At 38.4% G+C, this 21,207-nt stretch overlaps 1 pseudogene; it reads left to right on the forward strand.

The window, feature by feature from the left end:
- The window catches only part of LOC149165563 (F-box/kelch-repeat protein At5g15710-like), a 51,372-nt pseudogene that overhangs the window by 19,414 nt on the left and 10,751 nt on the right, over window positions 1–21,207 (forward strand).

Here is a 21,207-nt window from a genome sequence, read left to right on the forward strand (position 1 = left end):
TTTATTAAGTAGAAAGAAGAGTTATAACCATGAAGTCTGATCCAATGTCACTCCTCTAGCTTGAGTTCCATCCAACATCACATCAAAAGAACAACACTCCGGCAACATAACAATACTTGCTCACAATCTCAAACCTCACACCAATAGTGTTTCCTTACAAATTCTCAAAGTCTAGCCCCTTGATCACTTAGATGAGTGCTCAATGTATAGGAAAATGGAGGTGGTTTGGTCATAAATGAGGGTATTGAATGGCCTTCCAAACTTAGATTTAGTTTCCATGGAGGAAGGGATGAGAGGATAGGAGGTTACTTAACTCATTCCCTATCCAATTTCGAGCTCATAGGAGATGATAAGTGTGGGAATCTTCTAGAATTCTCCAGAAGATAAGAATATTCCCAGAACCCTATGAAGAATTCACTCAATATCGCCCAATGCAGGTCAAAGTGGACCTAAGTGCACTGAAATGCACCCTTACATGGGCCTACCTACATTGAAGCGCATTTACCCCTGACCAAGGCTGCACTAGTCCCTCAAGGAGGCATTTCTAGAGGGCTTCAAGCCAGGAAACTTTCAGGGAAGGAGGCATTCAAAGTGATGACTTGTCTAGGGCATGTAGCAACTGGATTAGGGTTTGATGAGCCCTAATAGTACCAATCTGAATGTTGGGAGTGATGTGCCCAAATGGATCTGTAACAGTGACGATATACTTTTGGTGTTTCTCTCGGTCAACCCTTATTTGATTCGACTTACCGTTATAGGGAAGCCACATGTGGGACCAGTTGGTTGTGAAATAGCCATGAAGCTTTTCTGACCAGTCTCTGCTAAGGATTAGATCATAGAATTCCAAGATATCAGCCACAAGGATGTTAATGACTTGACACACTTTTGGGTTTGATGAGAGTCGAATAGTGACTTGATTGAGTTCCCCTATAACTTCAACTTGAGATCGATCTAACTGCACAATGCAAACAACAGATTTTTGGGGATCCATATTCAATCTCGCACAAACTGTTCTTAGTAGAATGTTGGATGAAGCTCCAGAATCAACTAAACAATTATGTAGATTTTTATTGAAAACTTCAAAAGTCAAAAGAAATGGAGGAGTGTGGGATCTGGATCTTCCTCCTATTAGAGCAATATCAATTGAACTAATCTTATCTAATGAGGTAGTAGGAGGCCTTCCCATTTCTTGAGTAGCCTGTGAGATAACAGTAGCGGGAAGAGGAGAAGTAGGGACTGCTTTTAGATCTTTGAGCAATAGCTTCTGTTGATGTTTTAACTTGCTAAGCTCATGGAATGTAATATTTTCCCTGGTCTTTTTCATATCTTCTACGATGTTGTATTCCATTTCATCAGAGACTAACAAGGTTTTAGCTGAAGGTGAAGAATTTGATTGAGGAGGAGTGGTTTGAGTGGATTTGGAGGAAGATTTCTTACCTATTACTTTATCTTTGGGAGTTGGAGTTGATGCTTTCTGTTTTGGATTTGTTTGTGGCAAATCAATAGTGCTTCTACTCCTGGTTGTGACAGGTAATGCTTCTTGTGCTTCTTCATTAGGAAGGATGAAATCCCACATTCCTTGTAATTCAACTACTTCTTCGTCATCAGTTTGTTCTTCAGCCATTGAGACTTCTTCTTCCTCCACATCTGATTCAACATTTGATATGGTACTTGGAGGCTTTGGATCAGAGGAAGGGTTTCTTTTGTAAGGTCTGAAATCTTTCCTTGAGGAAGTCTTTGCTACCTATTTCTTGATGTCAACCATTTCATTGGACATGGTTTTAAGGACTTTTTGTAGACCTTCAAGATCAAAAGGATCTTTAGGTGCTTTTTTCTTGGATTCGTCCCTAAAAGTTACCTTCTTGGATTTTCGTTCTTCTAATGCATTCTTTTTCTCTAAAGCTAAAATGCGTTTTTCTACAACTATGGCTTCTTTCATGTTTTCTGCCAAAGTTGGTTTGGCAGCCCTATCAACAAAAATAATTGTGTTTGAGGGAAGAGCAGAAATGTACCATTCATTTTGGACTTCATCACTAGGCTTGGATGTTGGGATTTTATTCAATAACTTATTAAAACATGAATTGAAGTCTTTAATCGGTTCTCTAGGTTCAGCTTTCAAGTTGGAGAGATCATTGATAAGAGTAGATGTCAATTGGTCATCTCCAAACTTGGTTAAGAATTGTTCCTGAAAAGTATCCCAACTATTAATGGAACCAGATGGTAATGAAAAATACCATGATCTTGCTGATCCTTGTAAAGTATAAGGGAATAATCTTACAACTGTATCTTCTTCCACTACTGCATTCAGATTTATGGATGACATAAAATTGTTTATATGTTCTTCAGCAAGCGGACCATCATCAGGGTTAAATTTTGGCAACCATTTCATTGGATGCACATGTAATGGATGTAATGGTCTTGCCATTCGAACAACTCCTAGATTTGTCCATGGTCTTTGAGCCATAATGGGTATCTGTGTAGAGGAAGATGTTCCAGTAGTTGAAGGTGATTGGGTAGAGGAGGTTTGTGCTCCAGTACCAGTGTAAACCACAATCTGGAGTTGTGAGGTGGATGATTGATTTTGTGATGAAGTGGATGGAATGAATGAAGGTGTTTCAGGTGATGATGAGAGAACCTCACTATGAGCTTCAAACTGTGTTTTCTTAGTTCTCCTTCGGTTTGGTAGAGGGAATTCAAATGGGGGGATCCCAAATTTTTCACTCTGTGATCTAGTTAACCTTTGAGAGGAAGGAAACTGAGAAGTAACACTAGCTTGGGATAACTCATATTGTTCTTGAGATATTGATATCCCTTGCAGTTTATGGATTAAAGACTGCACTTCAGGAGTTTCAATAGAAGAATATTGATCTGACTTCTTTAAGACCTCAGTAGTGGATTCTAGGGATTTCTTTACAACTTCTCACTTAGGATTTGGGGATTTAGAATGTGACTGAGAAGTTGGAGGTGACGGTGAGGGAGTTTTACTCTTGGAATGGCTTACTGATTTAGATTTGCTTGCCATTCATAGTTAGGCCCTCCTTCTAGCACCAAAATGTTGAAGCCTCGAAAATCGTTGCGACAACATGGGGGGAAAACACCCAGTCCGGACCTTGGTTAGCAGCTCCTTTTCTGTTTGGTGTAGTGGCTCCGACTGGGGATAATGGGACCATTTTCCCATAAAATATTTTTGATAGTGTTGGTGGGGTGATATATGATGTAACGAGAAAGTGATTGAGCTAAGTGTAATATGATCTAACTAATAAACACATGCATATATCCTAATTTAACATTATTTAACTATAGATATACCCGAGAATTAAACACAATATGCAATCTACAATGATTTCTTACAACAATTGGTAATAAAGATCATTCATCTGAAATAAGAAGTTAAAACGTTTAAAAATAATCGTTTTGGATAAATAGTTTGACAAAACGATTGAGAGAAATATATCACATATAAAATTGTTCATGTATTCATAATAGAATTAGAGCTAACATCATACAAAAGTGAAATAATGTTAAACTATAATTCATACTTTCATGCATGAAACAGTTGAAAGAAGAAATATTGCTTGATACATAAATAAAACATAATCATAAGATAAAAGTACCATGTATGATAAGTCCTCCTCATGTGCTTCAACAATATTGACCCAATTTCAATCAATCCAACAAATTCTAAGAGTACAAAAGTGCATTTCAGTAGAGCATGCTAGATATTCAAAGAAAATAGATCCAGTTCTATTCATTTCATCAAAACCTCCTCAAAATTACAAAAGCGCAATGTTTTGAAAAGTGGTTTTGATAAAATTTATGGACCCCTCCCTAAATGCATGAGAGGGGTTTAAATACTAAACTATATGTCTTAAAATAGATTATTACAAAAAATAACTGAGGAGGTTCAAACGACCTTCCTCTGAATATGAAAAAATGAAACTAAAAGAAAATAAATAAATGACTAGCTCCTTTGAACTTGATCTCTAAGATCGCAAATATCAGTAATTGGCTTGCGCTTAGGCGGTTGGTCGATTGCAGATTTTAACTACCCAACAAATATGGCATCTGTTAGTGCTGGCACCATTTTTTGTGTAGAGGTTCTTAAACACCTCAAGGTCATCCATTGGTTATATGGTTTCACTAAAAACTGTCAGTATGCTTCTCAATTCAACTTGTTTACCTGTGTGATTTCCTCCTCCTTTTCCTGCGTTGCCTGTCTCCACTGCTGCTCTAATTGTTTAACATTTGGAAGAAATCCTGGTATACATTCCTTGAAAAGATTGGCGCCATGAATATTTTCATTGATGGCTTCTACTATGCTGTTTTTTTTCTGTCATTGCTATCGTTGTTGCCATTTCCGCTTGTTTTAGCCGAGAATCCCAATCCATGAACAAAATGTCTTTATGAGATTGCTCCAACTTCGGTAGGTCAGCCTTCCTCCCATCCTCTGATTCTTGCGAGGTGATAAACTCATAAATCCTTTTATGGATTTCATACTTGAGCCTCATGTCAATAACTTGGTTTGTTAACTTATCATTGGTCTCGCAATAAGGACTTATCTGCAAGATTTTCTGGCAAAGTACTTCCTTCTGTTGTGATAATAGGGAATTAAGGTTGAATGCTTCCTTGATGAATTCGTCGATTTGCGGATTGTCCTTAAACTTATCTATCATAGCTTGTATCTCAGAATCCTTTTCTGTTAAGCTAGCTTGATGTTGTATTCTCATCTGTTCAAATTCCTTTTGGAGTTGGGCTACTTTTAATTCTGCTTGTTGATTATACTTTTCTTGAGCTAATTGTTGTTCTAGCAGCAAGATTCTCTTTTCCTTTTCTTTTAACAACATTTGGAGCTCTGTTGCTTTGTCAATAGTTGTTGTCGCATAGGCTCGTGCGAATTGCGATAGTTTTGTGAGATTTTTAGATGGGTCCATGGGCAAGTCCTTCCATACGATGTCCATTGGTTCATTTTCCGGAGTCGTAACAGCTACATCGTCCAGATTTATTTTCTTCCTTTGTCTCTTGACTACAGCTTTGTGGGTAGGGCTATAGAGTACATCTAGAGGAGGTATTTCTTCGATTCTTAGAACAATTTCTGAAGTAGGAGTAGTAGGAATGATCTCAACATCCTGAGTGCCTGTAGCTCCTTCCCCTGTCGTCTCTAGATTTGACTTGTGCTGGGTTTTCTTAGGAATCTATATCTCATATGTTTGCTCAGGGTTTGAATCTGTGTGAAGCTTTTTGTTGAATTGTTCCCATTCCTATTCCAAGTCAATAATTGGGCTTTTACCTGACTGAGTTGATGTAGAGGAAACTTTTGCTTGTTTCTTTGTTGAGGTTTGCTTAGCCATCTCTTCTATAGTTCTAGTTGTGTCCTTTTCGGACTCTTTATTAGTGTTTCCTCCCCCATTTTGAGATTGTTGCTCTGAGTGCTCTGACTCATGCATAGATCTCTCTTGGGTTTCTTCTTCAAAGTTTTCTTTGGAGCTTCCCTCCAAGCTTACACTGGGAGTTGGCTCCCTTATTGGTTCAGTATGCAAAAGGTCAAATGGGACCTTCAATAATTTCTTTTCCCTATACACATGGAAAGCCTTAATATCATCTCGGGTTAAAAGTACCAATGCCAAATGAAACACTTGTGAATATGTTTCTGCCTGTAAGAAGAGGTCATCAAAGACATCCTCTTCGTGGGTGAGCTCCTTTACTTTTACCATAGTAGTAAAATCCTTAACAATGTTGTTTGGGTCATACTGCCTTCCCAGAAATGTAGCTAATTTTAGAGATTTAATAATCTCTACTTCTTTGCATGCATGTCCAAAATCATGTAGCACAAATGCACCACATTGTAATGGAAATGTAGGCCAAATGGCCTTCTTCTGCTCTTTCAGTCCTCTGCTTAATCTGCCTTCCCTTGCTGTTTGGTAGGCTATTTCTCTGGCCATTAGTTTGTCAGGGACATAATATGGGAGAACATGCAGTGAAGCAATGCTCCCAAATACTCTGATATAGGTAAATGTCTCTTCCCCAAACCATCTAGCTACTGGAAAGATATCTACCTCGGCCTCTTTAGAAAACCTAGGGGCGGTTCTGTTGTACACTTCTTTATGGATGGGTAGCATAACTCCTTGACAGATTTTATAAAAATGGGGGTGAAATTGAGATTCCCACAAAATCTTATGGTACATATGGATGGGAAGCAGGTCCTGTACAGTCCACTTCCATCCCATATTGGGAAATTTAGAACTAAAATAGATTGCATCCATTACAAAAGCACTCATGAAAAAGGGAGGAGACATTCTTAGAGAAGAATTTCTCTTCCTTCTATATTCTATAATGGCCTTAGCCAAATTGTCTGATAGAATTTGATCCCAGTTCATTATTGTTGCATTCATTGTTGCATCTATCAATGGGAGCCATTTTGGGGAAAACTTGGTGCTATCGGGTTTACCGAACAATCTACATATCATTGTTGTTGCGAAACTATGAGGGGGAGAAATGGATGTCGTAGAGTACATACCCATTTTATCCTATTTGAGCTTGCCTTCGCTTGATGTCCAAGTCTGTGTGACGTCTGTTGGGTCCTCATTAGTCGTAGGATGTCTACTGAGAAGGACCCCATGACCTCTTGCCTGTGATTCTTGAATGTTTGTTTGTGATGTCTACCTCGTCAATTACCCATTTGACCATGTCCATGTATGGGATTATTTTTGGTCGTGCAACTATGCGGTGCAGGAAAGAACATGTCGTTTTGAAATAGGAGGCATCAGATGACTCCTAAGCATCTACCGTGGCCTTTGTTACCAGTGGCCTGGGTTGCTCCTCTTCTAACAAGTTGTACATGGCCTCCCATGTCGTAGTTCCTTCGTCTCTGTTGCACGTAGTATCAGAGAAAAGAGGGACCATTTCTGATTTCTCGGATGCAGCTGTCTTTCCCTTCTTTCCCATTGTTTCTAACGATGCTCCTTGTGGATTTTTCCTGAAATGGAGAAAAGCGGAAGTTATCGGATAAACACAAGCAAGAATGACAATGAGAATGAATGATACAGATAACCTGAAAAGGTGACAAGAAAGGAGTTTTAATCAAACGCAGATGAAAATATATTGTATCATGTCGAGTCGCTTTTTAACATAAATTCTATTAACCTATATTAAGTAGCCAGTAATGGTTCCTTATCGCTGCCTTTATTACTCATTAATGTACTGCATCGCAAAAATGGGAAGGAAAAATTTCAAGGTGGCAGGCTTAAGCTGCAAGAATGTCGATTTTGCGATTGCGATGCAATATCGCAAATCACATTATCACACATTTGGTTGTACACTTTCTTGAAGTTCATTAGGATTCTGCAAGATGCGAGATAAGCAGGATATCTTTTACCATTTAGAGCGTAGTTTGTCTGATGGAGTTATTACCTTATAAATCACTTTTGACTATGTGGCAGACTTAACTCTTAATTTATAACACTGGCTTCTATCGGGTCCAGGCTTTATCGCATTTTGGAAGCTCACGCATTTCATAAGTTTGGACTTTTAAATAAATTGACGCGATGCGATGAGGTTGACTTGTCCTATCGCAATATCGTGTCTCGCATGTTTCAACATGTTTTGTGGGTTTGCGTCCTTTATGAGCATCGATATGCAATTGCGATAAGAGATTTATTTTATGTGAAATGCCTTAGGTCTTAGCTTTTGAATAAAAAGTCCAATGATATCTAAGTTAAGTGCGGTGATCCTTTTGATCGCAATTTGTGGGTTTTGTTTGTTAATAAGGCTTTTAACACACTTGGTCCAGCGGCATGCGAAAAAGCGAGATTTTCTAGTTTTGAAAGGGTTTTGACTTGATATCTGTTTAGTCAATTTAGTGTTGTCTAAATTGCTATCATAAATTGTCAACCCGGGGCTCGTAAGCTGATGAAGTGAAGGTGTACATTATATACTTAAGTAACCTCTTAGATCTTTTTGTCGTTTGGGGGTGTTGTGGTCAATTTAACTTCCTAAGATGGAGTGATGATTTTATAAACAAATGAGTGATTTGTGTGTGTATGGTGGTTTCTAAATGAGTGAGTGTGTGTAAATGGTGGCTTCTAACTACTTTTGGAACTTGTAAAGAAAGAGCTTGAAAGATAACTCGAAATGAAACTGAAAGCAAAACAGCTAACTAATGGCACTAGTCACTATCTATGCTGCTGCAATGAAAAGTAAAAAAAAACACTACTTTAAAGACAAATCATAATGCCTCATCGTTTCTTAACACTCTGCTTCTAACATACAGTATTATGTGAAACACGATTAAGAAGGAGTTAGATATATGAGTCTAAAAAGTAATCAAATCCTAAAATGACAAATCATAACACCTTGTCTTTCCTCAACATTCTGTCTCTAACATACATTGTAAATGTGAAACACAGTTAAGAAGGAGTTAGTGATATGAGTCCAAAAAGCTACTTCAAAGCAAGCTGCTACTCAGTGATATTCTGATCTCCTAAAGATTGGTCAATTATGATAAAGAGATCATCAACAGATTAGTACACAACTTGTTAGAAACTTGATAAACTAAGCTAGAAATTAAACTAGAAAAGCAAAGTAAAATCAGCAGCTATAGACATGACAACTTAAAATACCATCAGAGGTAAAGAAAAACAATAAAGACACACTATCCCGGGTTAACACACCTGCAGAAAACAAGGCTGATCAGTCATAGAAATGCTGGAAATGAAATGACAGAATTTAAAGACATAAAGCAAACTGTACATGCATAAAGAAAATGAAAAAGTGATGAATTCAAATAAAGAAAGTGCAGGAAAATAAATGTAAATATTACTGTACAGAGGTTGTCATGAATGGGGGCCCTCCATCCACTAAACCAGAGAAAGATCAGCTACTTGACGATGGGCAAAACAGCAGTCCTCTATTAATTCATCATGCAGAAATTACAGTGAAAAAGTGCTGGAAAAGAAGTCTTAACACAGAGTTTATATGTCAAACAAAATTACAGCAAATACATGATCTGAGTAGCTAAAAAAAAACTAATCCTCAAGCGTACGCAGACGCTGGATTTATAGGCATAGGGACAACTGCCCACTGCGCAAACTAAGTAACTGGAAATTAACTAACAGCATACTAATTAAATGGTACAGCAACACGTAAACAGGTCCGTGTGTTATCTGGAGGGTACGGTCGTCATGGAGGTTGAATCCAAGGTTGGATCCTGTCTCCCATAACCTTCGTGGCATGGAGGAAGTGCCACCTGGAGTGCCGTGTCCTTTTAGCTCACACAGCACCGTTTGAGCTGACTGGTTGACCGAAAATGGATCCGCGTTGACCGAGGGTGTACGTGGCGTTGCTGATCCAACCGATAGCATATGAACCATTAGCACCTCCATTCCCACGTGCCCATGTGGCCCGTTTCTCAAGAGGACACGTGGAACATGTCGAACAATAAAAAGGCTGCGGAATTGCTAGACAGCTGCAGAATTGCTGAATGGCTGCGGAATTGCTGAATGGTCGCGGAATCACTGTACATATGCCAAAAATCTAGACAAACAGTCAAACATTAGCATAGTTAACTAATCATGCTAAAAGACATGCAATGTAATGATCTGGACAGGTTGATGAGGAAAATAGGGGTAAAAGAGAGAAACAAGTGAGGAAAAGCTGTTGAAATGATAGGTAACTAGGTGTAGGTTGGAGGCTCTACATACCCCCACTACGAGGGTGTTGCATGTCCTCATGCAACCAAAAACACTGTTTAATCCACCTGTTGAGATGCCTCTGCTAAGACATCTAGTCTTCTCCTCTTCCTCTTTGTAGCCAAATTTACTCTTGGTTTCCTCACCAAACATCTGAATTTTAAGTTGACCAAAGTCCTGCTTAGCTTCCTGCATTTCTTCTTTAGCTTCCTGTTCTCCTTTTGCCAAAGGCCCAAATGAAGCATTGTATTATTGTGGACCATTTTGTCCACTTTACCTTGTTCCTTTAATGCTTCATTCTCTTGTGTGATGTGGCGGTTTAAAACTTCAAGCTCAAAAATTTCTTGTTTAAGTGAGTGAACTTGTTGTTCAAGAGGTAGAACAGTGCTTGGACCAGCAGCAGCTTGTTCTAATGTCTCCAAGTAGTTATATACTCTCTGCTGATCTGGGTCAATCTCTGGTGACCTCTTTGGACTAGGCTCATGCTCAAATTCGATTTCATGCTCCTGTTGAAAAGGGCTTTCCTCTCGTGGAGGAGTAACCTCAACATGTGGTGGCCTTGCCTCAAAGTCAAGTCTTGTAGCAACCTTTTCAGGTGTGCTCAAGTCAATAAAGAGTGACTCTTTGTCCTTTGTGGCCCCCACTTTGTCTTGTAGCCTGCTGCTCCTCCTCACGGTGGTAATGCTCTGTTTTTCCTTTTGTTGCTTTTGCTTTTGTTTTTGCATCTTCTTGGAAAGGGCAACCTCATGAAATTGGGCCAATCTATGTGCCAATGGCTGAGTGTCTTCTTCACTGGAATTTTCAGGAGTAAGGTAGGTTTCTTGGGCTATAGCTTTTCCCTTATCCTTCTTTTGTCTCTTCCTACTCTCCTTTTTCTTTTGAGCAGCCTCTTGGACAATTTCTTGCAGGGTTTCTGTAATGATTTCTTGGGCTGTTTGGTCAATATCTACAGCAAGCTCAGGGTCAATTTCTTCCTCAGAGTTATGGGCAGCAATTTCTTCTTCAACAAGGTCTTGGACAGTTTCTTCTTGGACAACAATTTCAGGGACAGTTTCTACTTGGACAACAATTTCTGGGGTAACCTCTTCTCTTCTTCTTCTTCTACTCTTTCTGGGCACTATAGGTGAACTACCAGAGGCTTCTCCTGTCTCTTGGAAGTGGTTCCTCACAAGAAATCTTTCCCATGTATCCCTTTTGGCCTTTAACTGTTCTTCAATTAGCATTTTGACAAGCCCGTGATGGTATAAATGTGGCTCAATATTATTTATGTTTCTTTGGACTGTTGAGCACATTTTTCTAAGGCTAGATAGTAGAAAATAAGGAAGATTAATGTCATGCTCACCCATGAAATGCATCATAATTTTAGCATGGTAAACATACAAAATTCCGAATCTTCCTTCACATGTAAAGAATTTCTGTACTAACAGAAGCAAAGCTGTCCATTTTTCTTTGACAAGACTAACAGGGATTCCCTTTTTAAAAATACTAGTGTCCATACCTGGATTTTTCAATATTTGCTTCCATTCCTGGTCTTCCACTGATCGATTCTTGAACCACCTTTCCCCAGTTTGAGGTAATGAAGTTGCTTGTGCTAAACTGCCTTCTGTAACTGTAAATTTCAGATCTCCAATCTCCACTTTGTTGTCTTTGAAAGAACGAGCAAAAGCCTTTGTGACTTCCTTATGGTATCCCTTGAATTTTTGAATGAACTGAAGCCATTTGGCCTTTTGCAAAGCGTCTTTAGTTTGGGGATAGCCTTCTAAAAATTTAGAGCCCTCAGGCTCTGCCCTCAATAGCTTACCCATCAGCTCTCTGGCTGCCTTAACAGCACTGTTTTAACACTTGGTGAAAGAGTTATACGGGAGAAAATTGTTTAGACAGTGGGTTTACGGCTACAACAAAATAGCCGTGATGCACTTACAACAGTGGTCAAGGTTTTAGTGGAGAAATGAGAAGAAAATAAAACAGAGAGTGCTTACGGTGGACAGAATAGTGAATAAGACAGAGTAGTGAAGAATAATGGAAATGAGGGAGTGAGTCAACAGCGGGAATGGAATTATGTATGCGTAGGAGGTTTATGAGTAATGGGTGAAAACGGTTAAATCCCATAGACGTCGGTCATTGGTGTACATCTGGCTGCGGAATTATAACTCAGGGTGTCGTAGTACAGTTGTATACGTCACTCTGGTACGAGAGTTTTAATGAAAGAGCAGCCGTGTTTGGGTTTGAAACTGTAATGAGTAGGGACCGTTATGGATGAGGGTTACATGGATTTTTGGTCGAGGAGTGGAAGGATTTTGCAATCATTACATTAGGTGCCTCAAAACATAATCCGAAAACCATGCATAATGATATAACTGTTCGTCAGAAATTAGAACATACCTTGTGTATCCGCATCTTGATTCCTTTTGCTCATATGATGCTAACCTTTAATTGTTTATTGCTGCTACATGACCTTGCCTTCTAATAATGCTGGTGATTATTTTCTGAATGCAGATTTCTTCTTGAAACAAAGTGTATTTTTTTATGTGCAGGCACAGAGTGTATCGGCTGCGGAATTGTGATATTGGCTGCGGAATTGTTCTTCAGCTGCGGAAACTGCAGTAATACCTTCTGTCTGCACACAAACAACTTTGGCTGTATGAAATAGTCCTGGAAATGACTTTATTAGTGAGATGAGATGGAATGGATGGATGGAGGAAAAAGAAATAAGGTGGAATGAGAATGATGGAATGAATGAGATGGCGAATGAAGTGGATGAAATGGCGAAATGAGATGGAATAAGGAGAAGAGAGAGATTTTTTCTTTGGAAAATATGAGGTGTCAGGTGACCCTGATTTTCACCTCAGATTTTCTGCATAAGACTGCCAATCAGAGATTGGTTTTCAGGCTTATACATTTATTCTTTTCTTTTTTTCTTTTTTTCTTTTTTTTTTTTTTTTTTTTTTTTTTTTTCAAATTTTTTTTTTTTTCAAAACCAAAGATCAAGCTGATGGAGGAGAAGAATCCTTCTCCACCAACCTTATTGCAAAATCTTCTTTGAATAACTTGACAAATTCCTCTTTTGAGAGTGGCTTTTGGTAGACCTTCAAGCGATGGCCATTCACAATAAGAGGAGTATGAAATTCATCAATAGTCTTTACTCGAACTGCTCCATTGCTAAAGACTTCATCAATCTCATATGGCCCAAGCCAATGAGTTTGAAATTTTCCTTTGAAGTCCTTAAACTTGGAATCAAACAATAGTGCCCAATCTCCTTTTTGAAACTTCTTCTCCTTGATGTATCTATCATGCCATTTTGTTCTTTGATGTTGAACTAGATCGGTCCTTAAAATGGCATCTTGTCTTATCTCATCTAGTTCATTTAACTGCTCCATTCTGTGCTTCTGGGCTTCTGAAAGATTCATCCCCAACTGGACTGCCATCTTGAAAGTTTTGACTTGGAACTCAATGGGGAGCAGGACTTCTTTCCCATAAACAAGTTCATAGGGAGAATATCCTGTGGTACTCCTCCATGTAGTTCTATAGGCCCATAAAGCTTCAGGTAGCCTTTCAGCCCAATCTCTTCTATGCAGATGAACAGTCTTGGTGATGATATTCTCAAGGACTTTATTTGTAGATTCCACTTGACCATTTGCTTGCGGATGGTAAGGAGTAGATGTTCTATGCTTGATTTTGTATTCCTCCATCAGCTTCTCCATCAAATTAGATGTGAATTGGCTTCCTTGATCTGTTACAATTTCTCTTGGGACACCAAAACGAGTGAAAATATCCTCAAAAAGAAATTGAACAACTGAATTTTCAGTGGCAGAAGGCAAAGCTTTTGCTTCTACCCACTTAGTAACATAATCAGTGAAAACCAATATATACTTCTTTTGCTTAGATGGCGGATTAATGGGTCCAAAGAAATCTAAAGCCCATTTTTCAAAAGGTTCGATGAGTACCTGTGGCTGCAATGGCATCTCACTTGAAAGAGTTGGTCTCCCAATTCTTTGGCAGCTGTCACACCTTCTGACATATTGTTTTGCATCTTTGAAGAGAGTAGGCCAATAATATCTCAAAGAAATGATTTTGTAGGCTGTCCTCTTGTCAGCAAAGTGTCCACCACATGGTTCGTCATGGCATGCCTTAAGGATGTCAGGCATTTCATCCTCCCGAACACATCTTCTAATCACACAGTCTAGCCCTGTTTTGAACAATTCATTAGAAATCCATGAATAACTTGAACTCTGCTGAATAATCTTTCTCCTTTCACTAGGAAAAAGATGTCGAGGTAGTTTCCCTGTGACCAAATAATTAGCAATATCTGCATACCAAGGGGTTTTAGTAGTTATTGCAAACAAATACTCATCAGGAAACTTATCCTCTACAGGAGAATCTTCGTTAGTATTTTGGATTCTAGACAAGAAATCAGCTACTGTATTTTGTTTTCCTGGTCTATCTAACACAGTAATATTGAATTCTTGTAAAAGTAAGAGCCATCTGGTGACTCTGCCATTAGTAACAGGTTTGTTCATTAAATATCTTATGGCAGAATGATCAGTATGAACAAAAGTTTCATAGCCGGTTATGTAGTGTCTAAACTTATTGATCGCATGTACCACAGCTAAGAACTCTTTTTCTGTCACAGTATAATTTAACTCAGTGGGAGTCAAATTTTTACTGGTGTAATAAATGGCATAAGGGATCAAATCCTTTTGTCCCAAAACAGCTCCTAGAGCTGTATCTGAAGCATCTGTAGAAATATGGAAAGGAAGTTTCCAATTTGGCCCTCTTAGAATGGGTGCTTCAGATATTCTCGTTTTTAAAGCTTCAAATGCAGATTGGCATTCAGGATCCCATTTGAATTCACAGTCCTTTGTAAGTAATTTGAAGAGAGGAGATGCTATCTTGGTGAAGTTTTCAATAAATCTTCTATAATATCCAGTAAACCCAAGAAAACTTCTAACATCTTTCTGGCAATTTGGAATCGGTAACTTAGAGATGACTTCAACTTTGGATCTATCAACCTTAATCCCATCTCCTGAAGTATGATGTCCTAAAACAATCCCTTCAGTAAACATCATAAAACACTTTTCATGACTTAAAGAAAGATTTGTTTCCTTACATCTTATCAGTACTTTTTCCAAATTTTCCAAAGCTTCTTCAAATGTATTACCGTAAACTGTAAAATCATCCATATAGACCTCTACACAATCATGGATTAGATCTGAAAAGATACCTAATACAGCGCTTTGAAAAGTAGCAGGTGCATTGCATAATCCAAAAGGGAGTACTCGGTAAGCAAAAGTTCCCCATGGACAGGTGAATGTGGTCTTATCTTGATCTTCAGGTGCTACCTGAATTTGATTATACCCACTAAAACCATCCAAGAATGAGAAATACTTTTTACCTGCTAAAGTGTCTAGTACCTGATCAATAAAAGGTAGAGGGAAATGATCCTTTAAGGTTTCCTTGTTCAATTCTCGATAATCAATGCAAACTCTCCATTTACCATTCTTTTTGGGCACTATAACCAAGGGAGAAACCCATTGGCTATCTGAAATGGGGTAAATGAAGTTTACCTTGAGTAATTTCTGGAGTTCTTCTTTCACGATTTCCCTAAGGTTTGGATTCATCCTTCTTTGCGGTTGCTTAATAGGTCTGTTGTTTTCTTCAATATAGATGTGATGAATACAAGTCTTAGGATCGATTCCTTTCATGTCAGTGTATTCCCATGCAAATGCAGTAGAATGTTTTTGCAAAAGTTTGGTTAATTTTTCTTGTTATGGTCTTTCCAAGTTTCTATTAATGTTCAATGTTTTTCCTGGAAGGATTTCAACTGTAGAACTACCAAACTCTTCCATTGAGAAAAGAGACATCTGTCTAGAGGAGAAATATTCAATGTCCGCATCTAACTGAAACTATGTAGAGTCATATTCTAAAGATATTTCAAAATTTTCTAATGTATTTAGGATTTGACTGTCTTCACTGATCTCAGAGATGGTTAGAACAGGTTGTATAGTATCCTCATCATCGACCCACTCATCTTCTCCTATTTCTGTTATTGCCTTTGCTGGAGGATACAAGTTGAATTTCTTGGTGGAATTACCATCTGATATATACATGTCCCCAGACCTACAACTGATAAAAGCATCAGCTGTTGCTAGCCAAGGTATTCCTAAGATAAGAGGATGTCCTCCTAGATTGTTCTTGGGAGTTAAAATCATAAAATCAACTGGATATTCCCAAGAGTCTAGGGAGACTGGAATGTCTTCCAATACACCATCAGGTTTAATGATTGATCGATCTGCAAGTTGCAGTAAAGTAGGTGTAAAGAGAAGGTTAGGAAGCTTTAACTGATCCATGGTCTGTCTACTCATGATGTTGATAGCGGCTCCTAAGTCAATCAAAGTATTTGGGATTTCAACCCCATTAATATGAGTTTTGACAATAGGGCTACCGGGATCCACATACTTTTGCATGGTAATCTTACCCATCATAATTTCTGCAATTTTTCCAACCAGATGTATCCTTTTGGTATCTCTGGTTCTCTTTCCTGTTTTCTTCAAACTCAACTCCTTTATTGTCTTTGCTAGAATGGGAATTTCCTTAATGGCTTGTAACAAGGGGATCTTGATACAGACATTCTTCAATTCATCTAGAAAATTATAGTCAGGCAACCAAATTTGCTTTTCCACTCCTTTGTCAATTTGTAATCTTTCAGGAAAAGGAGGTGTAGCTAAAGATGTAGGTTGCTCAACTATGGGAGTTGTGGGGGTTGATTCTTTTTCTTTTTCTTTTTGGATATTTTGGTTTTGAAGTGATACTTCAGAACCCTTATTGACTTTAAGAGATTCTTCCTCAGAAATGCTTGGCTGTTGAACATTTATAGAAGGTTGATCTAGGATTCTACCTGATCTGAGTTGTACTTCATTGAGAGGAACAATCATATAGGTAGGGAATGGTTGACCTTCCATCATGTAAGCATTTTGAGGGTTCCTATTATTGGGATTTGGTAATGGCTGAGAGGGAAGTTGATTTGACTTCTGTTGGGATTGAAGCAAGAGTTGAGAATTTTGATTTTGTGGAGGAGGTTGTTGTTGTTGAGGGTATGGCAATGATAGTTGTTGACCTTGATTTGGAAGTTGTGGAGCTTGCTGGTTCTGAAAAGATGGAGGATATTGATAAAATTGAGCAAATCTCCCATAAGGATTTTGCATGCTTTGCATCCATGATTGAAAAGGATTTTGAGGTTGAGACCAGGGTTGTTGCCAAGGATTCCAATTTGGTTGGGGTTGAAAATTCATAGAGTTGTTAAACCCTTGATTCTGTTGCCCTTGCCAAGGTCTCCTTGCAACAAAACAGAGAGATTCAAGTGTATTTGGATCTTCTTGAAAGACTGCTTTGAGGCCAGGAATTGAAGGACAATCCTTGGTCTCATGAGTTTCTGAGCAAATTACGCATGTTTCTACAACGTGTGCATCCAAGGGACATTCCCTTAAAGCATGTTTCTTTCTACATTTCGGGCAAAAAATGGCCAAAGCCTCAGCTTCTGCTTTTTGTTTATTGTGAATCTTAAGGGTATCTAATTGTTCACTAAGACTCCCTAAGATGTCAGTTTTGAATTCATCAAGCATATTGCCGATTTCAGCCCTACTTACTGATCCCGTTGCAGATTTATTTGCTCTAAGGAGAGAAGGATCTCTAGGCCCTTTTTGAGTTTTTGATTTGCCCCTTGAGAGATGGATACATAGTTCTGCTATATCATTGAGTGAAAGTTGAGATATATCCCCTTTCCCCATCATGTTCAGGATATCTATCCATTCATCTCTAATGGCTTTTAATAGGAGGGCTTTTAAGGTCTCTTCATCCAAGTTACTCATTTTTGCTCTTTTCAGGTTATATTGAAATCTTTCAAGTAAATCTTCTAAGCTCTCATCTTCTCTTTGTATCATTTTAAATACCTCGTCCTTGTGATTAGTAGGCATACAATAGTCCAGATACCTATCCAAAAATGTTTGTTTCATTTCATCCCAAGACCTAATGCATTGAGTGAGTAACCCCATGAACCATTTCAAAGCTTGATCTTTCAATGTTGAAGGGAACAATTTGAGTTTCTGAGAGTCATCCAGATAGTCATAAGTTCGACACACAACTTCAAACTCAAATAAAAATGTTTCAGGGTCCTCAGTTCTTAACCCATGGAAATTTGGGAGGACAGATGGCGATATGTTTTTCATAGTAGCTCGGGAATCCTCATTAACAATACGAAACCCAAATGAGTTATCCCCATCTCTATTTCCTCCTCCAAGGGGACCTCTACCTCCTCCATTGTTGTTTCCTCCTCCCCCTCTACCTCTACCTCTACCACCTCCTTCTTCCTCTGCCATGATGGTTCCCCTAGGGATTTCAAGATCTTCTGGTTCTTCTACAAAGGGTGAATGAGAAGAGATTTCTCCTTCTTCTTCAGATGATTCTACTTCCTCAATTACAATTGGTCTTTCTGTAGGAGAAAGAGAAGGGTCTCTTCCTGGTTCAAATTCAATAGAAGGTGTGGGAGAGTCAATTCTTGGCTCTTGAATTCCAGGAATTCTAGGGCTAGGAGTGTCGGTTGGAGATGAGGGAGGTGTCTCTTGTCTATTCCTTGAAGCAGATGGACTTGTAAAAATTGAACTTCGAGCTCTAGCTAAAAACCTTCCCCTAGAATCTCTAGCTCTATGCATGTCATTTTTTTATTATTTTTCTTCAAGTCAAGTTAATAGTTCTTTTTCTGATCTTCCAGGTCACTCTAGGTGCAAGAAGAGAGCATACTCAAGAAACTACTAAATCAATAACTTTCTCTTTTCTGATCCTCCATATCACTTTGAAGTGCAAGAGGAGAGCATACTTTGATAGGTTATCAACTTCTTTTCTTGAAATTTTATGCTTTTTTTTTTTTAAGAATATGGCTACTTAATTTCACTTCCCCGGCAACGGCGCCAAAATGTTTAGTCAATTTAGTGTTGTCTAAATTGCTATCATAAATTGTCAACCCGGGGCTCGTAAGCTGATGAAGTGAAGGTGTACAGTATATACTTAAGTAACCTCTTAGATCTTTTTGTCGTTTGGGGGTGTTGTGGTCAATTTAACTTCCTAAGATGGAGTGATGATTTTATAAACAAATGAGTGATTTGTGTGTGTGTGGTGGTTTCTAAATGAGTGAGTGTGTGTAAATGGTGGCTTCTAACTACTTTTGGAACTTGTAAAGAAAGAGCTTGAAAGATAACTCGAAATGAAACTGAAAGCAAAACAGCTAACTAATGGCACTAGTCACTATCTATGCTGCTGCAATGAAAAGTAAAAAAAAACACTACTTTAAAGACAAATCATAATGCCTCATCGTTTCTTAACACTCTGCTTCTAACATACAATATTATGTGAAACACGATTAAGGAGTTAGATATATGAGTCTAAAAAGTAATCAAATCCTAAAATGACAAATCATAACACCTTGTCTTTCCTCAACATTCTGTCTCTAACATACATTGTAAATGTGAAACACAGTTAAGAAGGAGTTAGTGATATGAGTCCAAAAAGCTACTTCAAAGCAAGCTGCTACTCAATGATATTCTGATCTCCTAAAGATTGGTCAATTATGATAAAGAGATCATCAACAGATTAGTACACAACTTATTAGAAACTTGATAAACTAAGCTAGAAATTAAACTAGAAAAGCAAAGTAAAATCAGCAGCTATAGACATGACAACTTAAAATACCATCAGAGGTAAAGAAAAACAATAAAGACACACTATCCCGGGTTAACACACCTGCAGAAAACAAGGCTGATCAGTCATAGAAATGCTGGAAATGAAATGACAGAATTTAAAGACATAAAGCAAACTGTACATGCATAAAGAAAATGAAAAAGTGCTGAATTCAAATAAAGAAAGTGCAGGAAAATAAATGTAAATATTACTGTACAGAGGTTGTCATGAATGGGGGCCCTCCATCCACTAAACCAGAGAAAGATCAGCTACTTGACGATGGGCAAAACAGCAGTCTTCTATTAATTCATCATGCAGAAATTACAGTGAAAAAGTGCTGGAAAAGCAGTCTTAAAACAGAGTTTATATGTCAAACAAAATTACAGCAAATACATGATCTGAGTAGCTAAAAAAAACTAATCCTCAAGCGTACGCAGACGCTGGATTTATAGGCATAGGGACAACTGCCCACTGCGCAAACTAAGTAACTGGAAATTAACTAACATCATACTAATTAAATGGTACAGCAACACGTAAACAGGTCCGTGTGTTATCTGGAGGGTACGGTCGTCATGGAGGTTGAATCCAAGGTTGGATCCTGTCTCCCATAACCTTCGTGGCGTGGAGGAAGTGCCACCTGGAGTTCCGTGTCCTTTTAGCTCACGCAGCACCGTTTGAGCTGACTGGTTGACCGAGAATGGATCCGCGTTGACCGAGGGTGTACGTGGCGTTGCTGATCCAACCGATAGCATATGAACCATTAGCACCTCCATTCCCACGTGCCCATGTGGCCCGTTTCTCAAGAGGACACGTGGAACATATCGAACAATAAAAAGGCTGCGGAATTGCTAGACAACTGCGGAATTGTTGAATGGCTGCGGAATTGCTGAATGGCTGCGGAATCACTGTACATATGCCAAAAATCTAGACAAACAGTCAAACATTAGCATAGTTAACTAATCATGCTAAAAGACATGCAATGTAATGATCTGGACAGGTTGATGAGGAAAATAGGGGTAAAAGAGAGAAACAAGTGAGGAAAAGCTGTTGAAATGATAGGTAACTAGGTGTAGGTTGGAGGCTCTACAATATCCTGATTTATTCCTAAAAGTTCAAAGGAAAGTGCCTAAATACTAAATTTCTTTTTTGGAGGGTTTTTTATTAAGGGTCCCTATTTATTAATTGAATATTAGCTATTAAACTAATAAATTGGGGGGGGAGGGGGGGGGGGGGGGTTGTTGAATAGCAAAAGTTGAGCCAAAATTAACATGGTGAAGTGCAACTTTTTAATTCAAACTATATTTTATTCCTTTGTCACTACTTGTATGTTGTCGAATTTTGCACATGAATTCCAAGTGTTTTCTTTCTCTCTAGTTTCAAGATCTTGATTACAAGAAGGGAGCTTTGGGAGGTGTAATATTTTTTGTTCCAACCTGAATGATACACAACCTAGCTTCATTCCCTCCAACATCAGTTTTTCCTTCTGATCAACCATTGATGTAAAGATATTGTTGAAATTGCACCAGTCTCATAAGATAGGCTTCTGCATAGATTTTTTTTTCCTTTGTTGCCACATCAAACTGTATGTAGGTTCACTGGAATTTTGAATGAAACACAACCGGCAAAAAACGGAGCTCAATGTACACAAGTATGAACTTCAGACAGTCAAGGTCTGCCCATTATTTATGTCTTAACACCAAATTGCAATCAAAAGTGGTTAGATCCCTTGGGCATGCAACATTGTTGAGCAATACCATCAAACTTTTTATACTTCTATTGTTATTTGCATTTTTTTTTT

This window comes from Pinus tabuliformis, chromosome 5_1, assembly GCF_031772625.1.
Source record: "Pinus tabuliformis cultivar Carrire ecotype Pingquan chromosome 5_1, CPIR1, whole genome shotgun sequence".
Taxonomy (NCBI): Eukaryota; Viridiplantae; Streptophyta; class Pinopsida; order Pinales; family Pinaceae; genus Pinus; species Pinus tabuliformis.